Genomic DNA, 18308 nt, shown 5'->3' with positions numbered 1-18308 from the left:
CTATTATTTATCTCGATTTGCTGTATGAACAAATATATTTAAATTTATAATTCAAATTTTTCAACATATTTTTATTTTATCTTTCTATTCCATAACCTTAATTGATTAATCAAATAAAAATATGATATATTAAAATATTAATATTATATTATAAATATTATAAAATAATATAAAATAAAAGCAGAATGAATAATTTTATAATAATATTTTAATTGTAAAAACTATTTGATATTAGTAGAAAAATTTAACAAAAGGTTAGAAAAATTTGAATTTTGTCTTTCAATAATCAAAATTTCTAAGGAAAAAAACAAAAATTTTTTATCCTAATTTTGGCTTAATCCTTTGACAGTAATATTTTGAGCATAGTAATTTGTTAACAGCAACGCAAATAATAATCGCTGTACATTTGCACCGGTTGCATCGAGGTAACGTCTGCCATATGCCAAGTTAGAAACCGGCTGTGATTTTTGCCAATATCGCTTAAGGAAATCGAAAAATAGAATATAAACTTATCTTTTCATTATTTAATATATACGAGATTTATGAATATTTATATATATTAATATTTATTTGAAATTATTATTATTGATATATATTCATTTTCTTAAATATTAATGAAAATCTTTTAATAAAAATATTTAATTTATATTTCATAATTATTTTATTCTTGTATTATTGAAATTCTTCACATTGAAAAATTAAGGAATATTAAAGATGAAAATAAATTATGAACATATATATATAATTTATTTTAAGAAGTTACTTTTATTAATATTTATATGTATAAATGTTTTATAAATTATTATTTATTATCTATTCTGTTATTCTATAATAAATAAGCTTTCGTATTAACAAAATGAATAAATGTATAATAAAATGAATAAAAATATAAATTTTGTACTTAAGTAAAAGAACTAAGTAAAGCCAGCATAAGATACATAATTATCTATTTTAAAATAAGATAGAATCTAGTTGATACTTCTACTTTATTGAATTTTTATTAAAAATTTTATATTTTTATTCAAAAATATAATTATTACATTAATAAAATATATCTAAGTAATATTATATTATTACTTAAAAATAATTTTTATATTTAAATTAATATTTTGTTTAAATTTTAGGATATTTATTTTTTAGTGTATTTTAAATCTTGAGTATATTAAATTTTATTTTTTTCTTTTGAAAATATTAGTAGAATTTGAAGTAATAGTATTATTGATCGAGATCAAATAATTAGAACTACAATTACAACTAGAAGAATTCGATTTATCTAATAGATCAATTTGCGAATTTATATTAGGAATTTTAAAATTGTTCGTGATAAAATAATTGATGTCCTCAGTTTGCCATAATGATGAATTTGTGCTACATCATTAAAATTTATAGTTTTTATTCTAGGCGAAAGTTTTGATGGAAGGGGATCAATTAATAAAAGTTTTAGTACATTTCACTAATAATTATCGTTAATTTCAATTTTATTTTTTTTTTTTTTGGATTTTGATACATTTTCTTTTTTTACAATTTTTTTTTTTGGCAAACAATATATTTTACACATTAAGAATAGAATTAAAAACATTTTCATTAATAAGTTTGTAATTATTGAATATTTGGTATATTATATAATATATTATGGGAATATCGAATTTCGATATTTGCGAATCTAAATCTTTTCTTTGAAATAATTTTCTACTATAAAATGATGTAATAATAAATTATTTATTATATAGAAATTTTTAGAAACAGTTAAAATTATTATTGAAATATTCATTATTGTAATAATTGAAAAAGTTTATGTCACTATTGTAATAAGAATATATAGGAATTTCCGAATTCCTACATATTCTTTTCTTGTTTTGTCTTTTGCTTTTTTTGAATTTCTTTATAATCATCTTCCGTTTCACTTGCTGATGATATTGTCATTAGTGTGATGTCTAGCTCAGATGTAAAATTTTTATTGCACATTTTCTGCAGAAATATATTTTCACTTAATATCTTTATAATAAATTTTTGTAATAATTTTATATATACTATATTTATATATTTTTTAAATATTTTATAATTTTAATTTTCTTTTCAATTTTATTTTTTAATTTTTTTAATTTATAATTATACACATTTAATTTATATTTTTCGTATTAATTATATTTAATAAACTTACTATAATAATGATGAAAATATATTTATTTAAGTATTATATTAAGTATTATATTATTAAGGGAATTATTTCAAAAATTAGAAGAGAAATTTTAAAAATTAAAATTAATAAAAATTCTTTTAAAATATATTTATCGATTTTTTATAAAAATATGGAAGCCACACATTTTTCGCTAAGTCTAATCCACGTGCTTCGAAGTGTTCTTAAATTAAAATAATACTCTTTCTAGAATAATGTGTGGAATCCAATTATAAATATTTTGAAATTTTCTGAATTCATTATTTTGAATATTATTATTATTTGTGCACTTTAATATCGCAATCTTTATATGCATTCATGATCATATCAACAGCGATGAAACCATAGAAAAAATATAGAATAGATCTATAATTTTATAAAAATTTATTATATGAATATAAGAAATTAAAAAATTTATTATGTCCTTTATATTTGCTAATTTACATTACCAAATTTAGAATTACAAATTATAGACATAAAAAAATCTCAGTTTAAATGTTTATTATTGTATCTATTATTGTATCTATTACTATATTACGTATCTACTACTGTAATTGGTGATTTTTATCTTTCATTTTATTGGTTTGTTCAAAGTTTGAAAATACTATTATCATTAATATTTTTTATTAATTTGTATAATAAATTTGGTTTGTGGGAAAATATATGGAAATGCAATAAAAAGCACAAAAGTATATATATATTATCTATTACTTATATGATTATTTTATATTTTCATATTTATATTTTTACTTAATTTTTATTTATAAAATATTATCGATATCGTATTTTATTATATTCATTTGATACAATAAATTTATGATTTTTGAAATCTGGTTAATGAAAAATGTGAAATATATTTAAATCATTGAAAAATATTATTCATTTCAATTAAATCAACTGAAATTTATATTTTTATTAGAATTTTTAAAATCTTTTATTATTATTAATTAAAATTAATTTTAATTAATTCAATTACTTTTTAATTTTGAATAAAATTGCTTAAACATGAAATTATTGATTTAAGAATAATATGTAACAATATATTAAAAGATATTATATATTTAATATATATAACTAATAAAACTATAAAAAATTATATAATTGAAATAATTGCATAATATTAAGTATTATTTAATAAATAGAATATATTTATATGTTCAAATTTGAAATTATATTTAAATATTCAATATGCATAAATAAATGTATCTTATCAGTTGGCTAACCTGGATAGATATTGTTTTTGTGTCGATTTGACAATCTATGTTTGATTTTCTTTTGTTGTATATTCAAATTCGATATCCAATACGACAATACAAAAATTCAAAATATTTGCACATAACTATATATTTGTGAAACAACCACAAGGATGGATCAGCCACGAATGAAACCGTTTTTGAAAATTTTTTTTACCTTTTCTCGGAAGAAACATCGACTGAATATATAATGGTATATAAATGCATCTTTATAAATGTGTAGATTTGCAGAGTAAATTATTTTGAAAATTTATTGTATTTTTTTCTTCAATTTTTCATCGAATTTTTGTTCAATATTTAACAAGTTTTTTCAAATTCTTCTTTATAGATCAAATTTCTTCCGAGAAATTCTAATTTTTTTTAAGGTTAATCTTATGAACATTAGGTTATATTATGGTATATTTATTCATATTAAATTTTTTAAGATTTTTCAATGTATTAAATATATTTATATATTTTTAAATATAGAAATAAATTTTTTTTTTCTTAAATTAATAACGAACAATGAAAATTCACTTCAATTAATTATAAAATATAATTATGATTATATTTAGAATATTTCTATGCATAATAATTATTCAATTAATATTTATTAGCTTATTAATTCCTTATCACGATTAACAATTATATTGTATTTTTTATATCTAATGAACAATTAATAAAAAATAAATTTAAGAATGATAATATTATATATGATACATCATATATAAAATATAAGTTAACCTCAAATAAATATGATTTATTTAAATTGCCACGATGATCAAATTATTATTACCGAATATTAAAAAGAAAAATATAATTGTATTTTGAATCATATTTACATTTTTTATGAAAATATATTTTTTAGAAGATATTGGACTAAATGTAATCCAATAGTTTTGTTATAATTTGGCATGCACAAATATGTGAAACTCAGATAACTCAGCTTTTCAATTTCATTGTTAAAATAGAAAAAGTTGATGCACCATCTATAGCGAGATAACGTTGAATTCTTACGTAAATAATTTCTTTTTAAGGAGACCTATAATTTATGATTGCGCAACTAGTCTCGATATTTCTTTTTTATATTTCGTTGTATTTTTGATGTTCTTTATACTCAAAAAGTAAATTAGACATGAAAGTGTAAAAAATGTGCTCTTGCATTATGTTTTTTACTTTAGTTATTATTTTTTTTTGCAGGAACATGCTGAAGCAGGAAAATTATTTATTAAAACTTTTGTATTTAATCATTTAAGTCGAAACAAATATAACTATCATAATATGGACAAAAAACTATTTATAATAACAATTATGATAAATTATTAACAAATTTATTATTAAATCGTTTAACAGATGTATATATTATATAAAATGGAATGTTTGAAAGTATTGTTTCCACTAAGTTCTATATGCATAAAACACAATTATAGTGGATTTATTTATATATTATTTTTTCAAAATCATGATATGAGAAATTTAACCAAAAAAAAATATATTTTTGAATAGAATTAACATACTTTATAATTTTTTATAAAAGAAAAAGAATTAAAATAAAAATTTTGCAAATAATTTTGATAAATACAAGTTCATACATCTGTGCACTATGTCTGTATAGCTCTTAGCAACAAGTCATAACCTATACTTTGTACGCACTTGTCAGAAACGGCGAGAAAACAAGATAGAGAAAAAGAGGGAAGAAAAGAGAAGGGAAGAGGAAGAAAGGAAAGGAGAGAAGATAGAAAGGCAAGATGGAAAAGAGATAGAAAAAAAGTCCAGTGGAATGTCTCGGGAAGACCTAAGGATTCTCATCGAGTAGTATCTTAGGAAGACTGTCTTGCGGTGCTTTTGCGGCTCAACAAAAACCATTTTTTTTTGCACCTAGAATAGGTATCAAGGAGAATAGAACAAGATTATAGAATGAACATTAATAATAGTTAGAATATGTGGAAGATCAGACAGCTTTCGTAATACGAGAATTTTTCGAATCTAACTATTCAGAGGAAAAATTTCTTTATTTGGAAATTGTATGAATTGTATAGATCACTAGATATATCAATATTTTTTTTTAGGATTATTTTTTAAAAAATATAATTATACATATATATATATATATATATATATATATATATTCGTATCAAATACAAAGTTCACTTTATTTTTTTATAGAAAATATAATAAGTATTTTAAATTAATAATTAATGACAAATAGTATAAATTTATTTATTATTTAATAAAAATTGGTTTAAATTTTTCTAGTTATAAAGTGTTTATATTGATTACTATATTCGAATACAATAATCAAGGTTTTTATTTTTATCTTAAGATTTTAATATTTTATTTGCATACAAATTTATTAATAAGAAAAATATTAAATTATATTTTCAATACATTGAAAAATAAAAACAAAATAAATAAAAATGTTCATTTTCATAAAAATTCTGAAAGTAATTTAAGAAGCAAAATAAAATGTTCTATAAAATAAAAATTTAAATATTAAACATAGAAGAATATATTATTAATTATTAAAAAATTCTCACGGAAAAATTTTCATGTAGGATTAATTCTAAGATAAGATAATCAAAAAAGATATAAAATAAGAAAAAAAAAGATAAAACAGAAATTAACGGTATGTATTTCTTTTGAATAACAATCGTGTATATCGAAGTTTAACATAATGTAAGGTGCATTTCAACGCATTCGGGGAACCTCTGCGAAGAGCGAAGGAATTGAATAGGAATAGTAGCTGAAGGATCGAAGCAAAGAAAATGAATCATGACGAGTGGCTATGACTAATGTATTACATTAATAACTGAATTTAGTTATTAATTTGATACCAGATGGCGCAGTAATCCATTTATTTATCTGTCATTTCAATAGAAACTCTAAAAAGAGTGGAGAAAAAAGTATTTATAAAGAAGAGATTCGTTCGAAATGATTGTCAACAGTCATAAGAAGATTAATGTATGTACATTATCGATTATAAGTATTCAGACATTTAATAAATTTAGATAAATGATATATTTATATTATAATTTTTTAAAAATAATATCTGTTAAATATTTAGTTATTATTATAAATTTTCTTATTATTTTTAATATAAATTTTTAACATAAAATGCATAGTATAATTATTCTTATAATTAAATGATATAAAAATATTCAAATTTTTTTTATCTACATATTTATCATTATACTATAACTACTAATAAAATAATAATAATAATTATAATTTTTAAGTAACTTTTTAAAAAACTTAACTTTTTGAATATCTATTTTTGAATATCTGTTTTTTATTTTTAAGAATAGAAATTAAATCATTTGGAATTTGATGTTTTTATACTTATTACTTCTATAAAGATTAGTCCATTAAAATAATTTTGAATATTTTTGTTATTTTTAGAGATGAGAAAAATTATTATTATATTATAAAAACATTAGTATGAAAATGTTCTTATATATACATATATTATAGATATCTTCATGCCATATAACTTTTGTAAAAGTGTCTATCTTTAAAAATAATTTTGCTACTTCTTGTATTAATTTTATTATAATATTTGTTACAATAATATTGTTATTACAATACTATTTGTTAATAAATATTTGTTAATAAATATTACTTTGTTTTTTAATATAACTAATCAATCTATAAAAAAAATATATATATATGTGTTTATTATATATTATAATATGTTTATGTATGTTATTATGTATGTTATATATGTATGTTTATATATATATATATATCTATTTAAACAATATCTAAATGTTTAATCTGTTATAAGCGAATACTTATATGTTAATATATACATTTTTCTTATTTGATCAATCAGTTTTAGGAAAAAATTTCAAGTTGTAATGTGATGAATACTATCGTATTTTAAAATGCATATTGTGGAAACATCAAAGAGGCAAAAGAGGAAAGAAAAACGAATAAATGGAAGACGAATGGAAGAGAAGAAGGAGAAGGATGAGGACCATCGAAGTCGATGGTCCCAATGGTGGTGGTGTGGACCGTTAGTTGGCCCCAGCTCCACGGGAGCGTTGTCCGGGCATTCTGCGTTACTATTCTCTGTCTTCATCTTTTCCCTCCCTTTCCCTCTCGCTGTTGCTCTTTCTTTTTTTTATCTTTGTCCCACTCTCACCCGCTTCTATGTTCGTCCGACCGGTATTCTTGATTCTCTGCTGTCGTCTGCCTCTTACTGGTTACCAATGCCAACAGATCTCGTATAGAGGATCCAATTGCATCTCTATGTTAATGAACGTGAAAGCAATTTAGAATATCTGACTAATTTGTAGATTTATATTTTGTCAAATATTTTATTGTATTACTATTATGTTATATTAGAAAAAATATTGGACATGGAATTATTTTTCTTATTTTAAAAATAAGATGTGATTTTATGCAGTTAGTTCCTATAAATTATGATTTAGAAGGATTTCTTATAAGCAGATCATTATTGATTTTTAATATTTTTGATTATTGATTTTTTGCATTAATTAAAATTTATTTTAATATATTTGATAAATTACATACAACATTTAATTTTAATATAATTACATTGTTATATATTTTTTTCCCTGCAAAAAAATTATGCCAATTATGTTAATTTTCTTTATCTTATAGAGATTTTTTATCTTCTTATAATCACATCATAAAACATTTATTACATATTACAAAAATAATTAAAAAATGTCTGGAAAATATTTTTACATTAGCTTCAATATTCAATTATTATTTTATATATTATAACAATAATATATATTATTATTTAAAATATTATTTACACAAATTTATTACAAATATTATTAAAAATTTTTAGATTTTAAATATAATATATATAATATAAAATAAATATAAATATGTTACATTATAATATAAATATTCATTTTAAAATTTAAAATTACATATAATATATAACATAATTTAATTTTACATATATAATTTTAAAATTCTATAAAATATATATATTTAATATTTTAAAATTTTAATGAAGTTTTATACTCATTGAAAGGATGAGTTCATTAATTAATATTATTATATAAAATATTTTTTGAAAGAATTTTTTTTTATCTTTCAATTAAATTTACTTATATTAATTGTTTGAAATCACGATATAACTTTAAAAAAAGAAAAGAAAATAAAAATACCTGAAAATAAGATAACTAATATAGCGATGAAAGATACTTTTCGAAAGTGTTGACGAAACGACATTGTTGAGCGAACTGAGAGTCGAGTTGATCGCTGGGCCAGTGGGTCCCCTCATCAGTACCTCGGCAAGGATAACAGTTCATGGGTGTACCGTTTACACTAACGTTATTCTCGCCGTTTTAACTTTGCATCTCAGACATCACTGCAATAATCGAAAGTGAGAAAGTGGAATGGTTGACCGATGAAAGTAATTGAAAGAAGATCATGATGCATCTTAATATATCTCTAGATTTATATATTCTATGAATTTCTGAACAAAGTTAAAACCTGTGACTCGTGGCATTAAGAGGTTAATATATTATATCATAATAATTTATAATATTTATTTAATAATATCATAATAGTATATAATAATATATTAATATACATATATTTATATATTATAATACTATTATTGATTATAGTAATATATAGTATATTATATAATAATGGTAAAATTGATTATTTCAAAAATTGTTTTCATTTTTTTTTATTATATAAATCTTTATATTTTTCTAGAAATTTTTATATTTTTAGAATTTCATTTTTTTTAAATATTGAAGTACTTTAATAATATATTTAATGATTTATACAATTTTATATAGTTTACATACTTTCTGTGTAAATTGCACAAATTATAGAAAATATAATATGTTTATGGAAAATTTAAATGTACAAAAATTTGCAGAATGATATATAAGAAGATATAAAATATTATCTAAGATATATATTGATATATATATATCTGATATTTTTTGCTTAATTTCTTTTGTTTTTTTAATCTCATGAATAAATTCAGTTTCATTTTTCTGTATATTATATAAATTGAATTAATCTGATCATGTAAAAGATATTGTGAGGGAACGAGAATAATAAAATTCTGAATGATGTATTTATTCTTGAATCTTTTACGATGGACCATTATTATCATATAAAACGATTTCGATTTCGATTTTAATCTTGAATTTGAATCTTTTGAATCTTGTAATGTAATCTTATTAAGAAAATGAAAGTAGAAATCAATTATTCATAATTGATACATAATTATTACTTATAATTATTTATAATTTAATAAATAAACTAATCGATATTTTTATATACTAATTTTTTTATTTGTTTCAGCTTTTCAAATCAATTTTTTAAATATACTTTACTGATATACAATTGATATACCTTATAGAACATCTTCAAAATTTTTTATTTATGAATGTACAATATTTGTGTAACTAAAATAATGAATTCAGAATTCAATAAACAAAAATATTATTTTTAATAAATTTATGAAATAGAAAAAAATAAATACTTAACTATTTAACACGTGTAAAAACCCAAATTTTATAAATATATTTATAATACTTTTAATTCAATATATATAATAGTATATATAATTTATATTTTCTTATAAACTCACTGATTTCATTACGCTATTATATATGTGCGTAGATCCTTAGTGACCTCGTATTCGAGAAGAAGACTTGCACAACGGTGGAAGGTCGGCCGTTAGTCGGTTGATCCACGGCCATGGCAAAAGTGCCGGGAGGCGCTTCTTCTCTCGCCAACGAAAGTAGGATTACGCTTGATTTTCACTCTCTGTGTTTTCGATTACGTAAGTACGGACCGAATGAAGGCGCAGCTTACGGTTTAATAAAACAGTTACCTTTGCCTACTTGTTGCAATGTATCATTGTAAACATCCCATTGCTTTTGATAACACATACACAATCATTTATTAGATTCTTAACTTAGATTTTGAATCGGTTTTAAGTGATAGCTACGGTGAACTATATTCATATTTATACTCATATTTCATATTTTTCAATTGAGTTTATATATTCATATTTCATATTTTATAATTGAGTTTATATATTCATACTTATTCATTCATATTTCAATTTTTCTATTTTTTAAAAATTAATTATTGTGTTGTATTATTATTATTTATTGCATATAATTTCTATCAATATAATACAAACATAACTATAATATCATATAAATTCTATATAAAATTATTATATATATATAGAATATAATATTATATAGAATTAATTTAAATTTAAATCTAGAATATAAAGTCATAAATCTATAATTAAAATCATAATATCTAAAGATCTAAAATCTAAAATTTAAAGTCTAAGGGTGTCAATACATTGGAGAATTAAATTCTCGAAAATTAGGATATTTTTTTGAAGCTATGTTAAAAATTATTTTCATTCTCAATGTCTATTGAGAGTAATTTTCAATATGTATTTAAAATGTAAAATAGAGAAGGCTTCTTTTTGTACTTGAATGTTAATTCGACAAAAGATCTCTTATGTAAAGATTCCTTTTTTCTACAAGCTAAATTGATCGCAATCGTTTATTCTATAAAGGAAAATGGAGTCAGTAGGATCACTCTAACGGGCTAACGGATCATATAATGGCGTAGCGTGCATTACGCATTCGATGACGTAATCCTTTGACCAACAATCAGCTACTGCCATTCATGGTATGCGAAAGTTCGAACACCTTACGGAATAATTAGAACGGAAGGTTATTGACGTGTCTTCTTTAAATCGAAATGTAATAACTATAATTGAGAAAATTTAAAATATATTTAATCATATGATAAATATGTATAAAATAAAAAGAAGAATGGAATATGATATTATTGAATAATAAATTTTGATATTACCAAATTAAAGATAATTAATTTTAAAAATAAATTTTACTTTATTTAATTAATTTTTTTATTCCAATTAAGGTTTAAGATATTTAGGATATTTATTTTTTTTCCATAATATTTTAAATTTGTGATATTTGATTTGTTTTTATTACAAATTTTTGCTTATTATTAGATAAAAAGTCTATATTAATAATTTATAAATAATTATAAATTTATTTTTACTTTCTTTTTTATTTTTTTTCTAGTAACAATTATAGAACTATAATGGTATAATCTTCGTTTCGTAAAATTATAAAATATTATTTTTAATAAAAACTTTGAATGATTTGAAGAGATACATAATAATCGATATAAAATTCTACGTACGAAAAATATTAAATATTAAAAAAAAAAAAATAGAAAAGGATATATATATTTTATATATCGTAATTTTATTAATTTTTCTCGCGTAAAATCTAATAAATCGTGCATATTCGTCAAGAGACTCTTCCAAGAATTTCCGGTCGACGTTTTACCGTAGTCTACATTTGAGCAAATATTTGCAGGGAAGCAAGTTTTCTAGACGATAAAGATGTCTATGATAGTTTACCGAACTCTCTAGTTCGAAGAATCCACCGCGACTAGTCTTCATAAACGGTCTAACGGTGTTCAGGTTCGACTAAAAAAAATTTGGCGATTATCTAACGCCGAATTGCGCAATCACAGGTTGTGCAACATAAAAACGTAACCCGTAAAAGTGTTACGCTCGTAGAATGAATACCTCTTAGTCCTGTGGCGTCCCTCCTACCTCCTTTCCATGCCCCTCTACCGCCATCTGTCTTTCTTTCTTTTTCGTGAATCGTTGCCAGAAGGAATCAGAACAAAACAGATTATATGCTTTTAAATTTTACTCTCACCACAACCTTGACCTACTGAACTCTGTATATCTCGATTCCTAAATCTATTCCGATCTATCGATTGTTTTTTTAACGATTGAATTTTAAATCGGCTCGGTTGATACTACTGAATATCCCTAGATGTCCTTCGAATAACTTTATTTATAGTTAAATATTATTCAATATCAAATGATTTGATTTGAATTAATTTTTATATGATATTTTGTTTTATATTTTCAATGATATTTACAAATTTGATTCCTTCTGATCAATTATTGTGTATAGATTTGTTTTCATTTACGTTAGTTTTGTTAGAATAATTAATATCTTACTATTGTATTGCCAACTTTAATGCATGTTTCTCGTAAAACGATCTTTCCTCTCGTTTCACGAGGCCGAGAGTTATAAAGTCGGAGAAAATTGTATTACCGATATTATCTAACGATGGAAAGTAGCGCAAGGCCGCTTTCTTCTTACTCAACCGACTATTACAACTGAACAGTGTAATACATTGACTTCTCTTTCTCTTTTCGAACCATCATCCGTCCACGGAAGCGGGAAATTAATGCAATCGTCGAAATATCTTTTAAAAGATACTCTCTTTTAATACATGCATGCACGCATGCGCGCACGCACATAGGGCGGGAAGTGTAAAACTTTGAGGAAAAGTAATTTTTCACTCTCAAGGATAGTTGGAAATTACATAAGGAAATTATATCTTTTTTCGATTCTTATGAATTTAATATTATTTTCTTTGATTTAATATTTAGAGTACTGGCACATATGATAACATATATTAATACATTTCCCAAAAACTGGTATGTACATATCTCTGGAACTGGCACATTAAACATAATATAAATATTATAGAATTACATATTGTTATTATATATAAAATCTGTTTTATTTTAAATATAATGAAATATTTTTTAAGTTTATGAAAAAAATATTCTAATAAAAATTTTTTAGTTTATAAGAAGATATATATTATGCAATATTAATAATATTTATGCAAATGAAATTTTATTTGTTTTCTATTTGTAATATTTTATTTGAACTATTTCGTGATTATTTTGATTTGAACCAAATGAATAATAGTGTTAAAAATAAATTTTATACAATATTGTACAAATTATGCATATATATATTATTAATGATGCATATATCTCTATTTGAGAATCTCTGTGCTAAATTATTTATAATATGGCATTAATTTTCAGAATATAACAAATATTATCAATCATTTGAATAATTTCATTTATAAATCTTTTTTAAATTCACAATATAAGTGATTGAAAATATAAATTGTCTTGTGATTAATTATAATTGCTACAATCTATTTATATGGATTCCTAACCTTAAATAAAAGTATATTAAATTTTTTGAATAATATATTTTTTTCTTGTATTCATCATAAATATTATAGTAAATAATTCAATTCATCATAGTAAATATACATATACATATACTACATATGGGATAATATTATATTCTTATATCAATTTTATATATTGAAATACCTATGAAAGATCAAATGGCTTGACATCTTCAAATTTTTTATTTTTATAATTATTAAGAATATACAAGTTATTGGCAAAATTAATATTAGTTTCTATTCAGATTAAAATTTTATTTATATATATTCAATTATTTTCATAATATAAGTACTTTTAATCATTTGTGTATAATATATACATACATATATATATTATAGTTACTAATTTAATTAATTTAAAATTAGAATTTTTAAATTGGGTAAATTTTGTTATGCATTCAAAGTAAGTAATACATTCTTACATCCTCTGTGACCAATATGTTATTTTTCTTTTAATTCTAAATATTAAATATTTACAATTCTTTTTAACAGATTTAACAATCCATTAACATTAGGGGTTGCTCGACGACATTTCTCGTATCCGGTCAAACGAAAAAAATGTGTGACCAGCAAGAAAATACGTAGAGGTGCGTAATGTCTTGTTATTACACGTGTCCCTCCTTGGTAACGGGACAGGCAACCAAACCGACCGACCTACTTATGCACGGACGTTCACATACATACATGTCCACGCACGTTCACGCACGTCCACGCGCAGTCTCGTCCAAAGAAATGCCTTAGGACTTGCCATGCACTCCGCTTGCCATACTGAGATAAAACAAATTTCAAAGACTCGAGGTCAATCTCGACATCTCTGTGATTTAAGTGGCGTAAAATTGAGCATGACGAAATTCATTGCATGATGGCTTAAATATAAACATTCATTTCTATTGTGCATGTATATATACAATATAGAGATAGAGAAGATAAGAAGAAAAAATCAAAATTGTATGGCCATTTTCTAATAGTAGTTAAAATATACTTCAAAGGAACTTTTAATAATATTAATTTTTTGAAAGTATACTTTAAAGTTAAGTAATTTTTTGTTTTTTTTTATTTTTAGCTTTTGACTTTTATTTCTTGTAATATATTTAAGTGCTTGATTAAATAAAATTAATTGAAGTTAATTAATTTTCAGATAAATTATAACAATAATAGTTCATTGAAAAAAAAAAGATGAAGAAACTATTTTTATAAATGGTTGATAAAAATTTTTATGCAAGTAAAATATAAATAGTCAAATTACTAACATTTTGAAAATATTATAGTTTGGCATATAGTTTAAATAAACACAATTTCTATATATCTATTACTTTGTTGAATATTTGAACTTGTTTTAATTACAAAATTTGCAATTTATTTATTATTAATTGCCTATTTTATGACATATGAATGAGACTCACAATATATGTAAATAACGAAACACAAATAAAAAAGTTGAACGAGTATTTTCACGATCTTTTATGAAGATATATTTGAATATGTTGACATTAACTTTAGATTTTCCTTATTCATGGACATGCATGAATGCCATGAGTCTGAAGCTAACGAGGAAGAGACGCGGCTGGAATAAGCACGAGGAGCGGTCCTTTGTGCGTGCAAAATTGAACAACAAGACGAGGAACGTTAGTCTTACTGCAAAATGAATGTTTCATTTATCTACCGGTATTTATTCACGTAATTTAAACCAAACATTGAGTTTGATACTCGATGGATGTCTCAATGATTTGAAATAGAGTTTATTTATTTATTTTTATTATTTCTTATTTTTTACAGAGGGGATGCATTAATCTTTTGAACGATTGTATTATAAAAAAGGATTAATTATATTAATTAACACATATTAATTTAAAATCTTTGGATATTCTGTACACAAAATGTTAATATATTCATGAACTTTTGAAGAGATCTTTGAATTAACTTTCAATTCATTAAATCTTAATAGACCATTCACTTTAATCATTTTGGCAATATTTAAAAGTTTTACGAGATAATCTTTCTTTTTTTTATAAATTTTATTTTAATTTTAAAAAATAAGATTCCAGCGTATTAAAAAGTACTATTTACTTCTGTTTCTTGTTAAGCCTTGTTGCTGTATGCCTTTCTTGATAACTTGACTTGATTTATGGCGATATATAAAAAAATGAACAAGCTGCAATATCCTTGTTGGAAAAAATAATATAAAAGTACAAGATACATGAAAATTCAATTAAAAATCAAATAAGAAATCAATAAAAACCACATTACTGTTGAATAAATTCAGAATACATTAGGAATTTTTGAAAATCTTTGATGTCTTTTTCAAAACACATGTGATGTGAAGCATAAATCATTACAAAAAGAAATTTTCATTTTCAACAATTTCTTTCTAAGTAAGTTTTAAAAATTTCTATAAAATTCCATCATAAAAAAATATTTATATTTCAAAAAGAAAGATTTAATGATATTTTTTTCATTTTTAGAAACATTAGAACACTCACAATTTGGTCATCTATTTCTTTCATATTGTAAGAAAATTTTATACAATTATATTCTTACTACTTATATACATATTGATAATTTGTCAATGTCAATTATTCATAGAATTTAAATTTCTTCACAAAAGAAACTAATGTTTCATTAAGAGCATACTATTGAAAGTGGTTGATCCTTGCACGCTAAAATTTCACTGGTATTATGGTAAAATTTCACCTGGAATCGTAGTTTTAAAAGAAAGGGGAAGGCTGGTATCTTCTTCCCCCCTCCCTCCTTTTTTTTAAATAACTTTATAGCAAGGTCAGTGCACTGGCCTAGTCGTTGAAATTTATGGTCGTAGACTCGGTTGAGATAGTTGGGAGAATATCCAGAATGGCCGACAGGTACGCAAAGGAATTTCGCAATTTGTAGAACCGGCAACATAGCGACTAACAAGAGCGGAGTTACTCTACGCTCGCTCGTTGGATACCAATTCAATTCTTTATACGGGATCCAAGGAGTAAAACAAAACGGGTGGCACGATCGATACCCAAAGAATTTATATTGTGAGCCAACACCAATCTAAGAAGACAAATTCCCCTACATTTTTCTCAATGCAGTATCCAAGTATCTTCTCTCTTATCTCTTATATTTTTATACTTTTTTATACTAGAGAAAATTAAATAATATAATCCATTTTTATGGAAATATTAATTTAAAGGATGATTTAATAATAATTCTTTACTTTTTCTTTAAGTTATTTTAATCCAATTATGCCTCTATCTATTATTAGCAATGGAGTATTAATATATCAATGGAAAGATCACCTCCTAGGATATTTTGTAAATGATAATACTTATCACTATGAAATGTGAAACTCATTGATTTTACATTAATTCTACGATTATTAAAAATGTACAAGTATTTTTGATAAAATTAATATTAATTTTTATCTAGATCATCATAATTACACATATTTAATTGTTTTGTAAAATTTAATAGTACTTTATTTTACAATTAATTTTATTCATTTCTGTGTAATAAATTTACATATTATCTAAATTTTTAGGTAGACAGTTTTAGCAGTTTGATTCAGGTTTTTTTAGAAATTGAAAAATTCTTAGCTTGTACTTCATTTTCTTGCTTGACCTCATTTTAACTAAACGATTCCAGTTTTATTATTTTATTACACACATGGCACCGTTCTTTGAAATCTAAGTTCGTTGACTTGGAAATTAAATTTTTGGTAGCAAGTTTTCGTTTCATAATTCCTATGTGATATCATCACTGTGATATCTTCACGTACTACATAAATGAACACACTGCTTAAAGATATTTTATATCTTTAAATTAAAAATAATAAATGATAATAATATAAAAGATTTGTAATTTTATCTTTTATATTGATTATTCTGTATATATTATTATATCATAAAATTTTTTAAATAACTTTTTTTTATTTGAAAAAATATTTTTTCAATAAGATAATTTGTGATTATCTGATTTACATTTATATATTTCTTATCTTTCACTCAAATTGATTTTACTTGCCTTTTTTTGGTTTCTTACAAAAATATTGAAATATTTTTGTATATAAAATCCACATTATATTGAATCATTTAATTCATTCATCTATTAGACATCTATTATTATTATACAATTTTTATAATTAATTATAATTTAATTTTCATTTCACTTAATATATCATATTTAAACATATATAATGATAGTACTTGAACGTCATAAATAGAAGATACTGTTCAGATATTTATGAACAGTATATACATCAGTATATACCAAGCTATACATTTAACGCGCCTCTTGCTTATCCCTCCTATCCACGCGTTCAAATCTCCCACGATATTCATTCGTATAATCGTACCCTTCTCTTTTACGCCATGAAACTCAATCATTTTTATTTCCTTCGAACGTCGATATCTCATTGCTCAGAGAAAATAATACAAACGTATGGATTGGAATGATACAAAAGATAAAAGTATCAATCGGAAAATGTATATGCGTATTCGTAATTTCCATGTTACTTACGTCGAAGTACATCGGGATTTTACGATACTTGGTGGAACTGTAGACCACCCAAGAAAGTGATTTTCACGAATTCAATACGCGGTAGCTTAAGAGCTGAATCATGTAATTCTACAGTGCATTCATTCGTTGGATACTGTTTAATTGCCGACACGCTTTGAAACGCTGCAATTATTATTATTATTATTTTTTTTAATAGATATACAATTAATTTTTATTTCCTTTTTTGCGATTCTTGAAAAATATATATTACAGATTCAATTCGTGTTATTTTAAATTATAAATTTTGAAAATTATATTTC

At 22.6% G+C, this 18308-nt stretch overlaps 1 long non-coding RNA gene across 1 annotated transcript; it reads left to right on the top strand.

Moving 5' to 3' along the window:
* Positions 1-10112: 10112 nt before the first annotated feature.
* LOC102655208 lies at positions 10113-15809 on the top strand. Its single transcript, XR_003306331.1, has 4 exons — positions 10113-10204; positions 14002-14096; positions 15010-15174; positions 15286-15809. It is a non-coding gene; the product is annotated as an uncharacterized LOC102655208 (long non-coding RNA).
* Positions 15810-18308: the final 2499 nt, after the last annotated feature.

The sequence above is a fragment of the Apis mellifera genome, linkage group LG16 (assembly GCF_003254395.2).
Source record: "Apis mellifera strain DH4 linkage group LG16, Amel_HAv3.1, whole genome shotgun sequence".
Taxonomy (NCBI): Eukaryota; Metazoa; Arthropoda; class Insecta; order Hymenoptera; family Apidae; genus Apis; species Apis mellifera.
The sequence above is the reverse complement of the archived record's forward strand: the minus strand, read 5'-3'. Positions and strand labels throughout refer to the sequence as shown.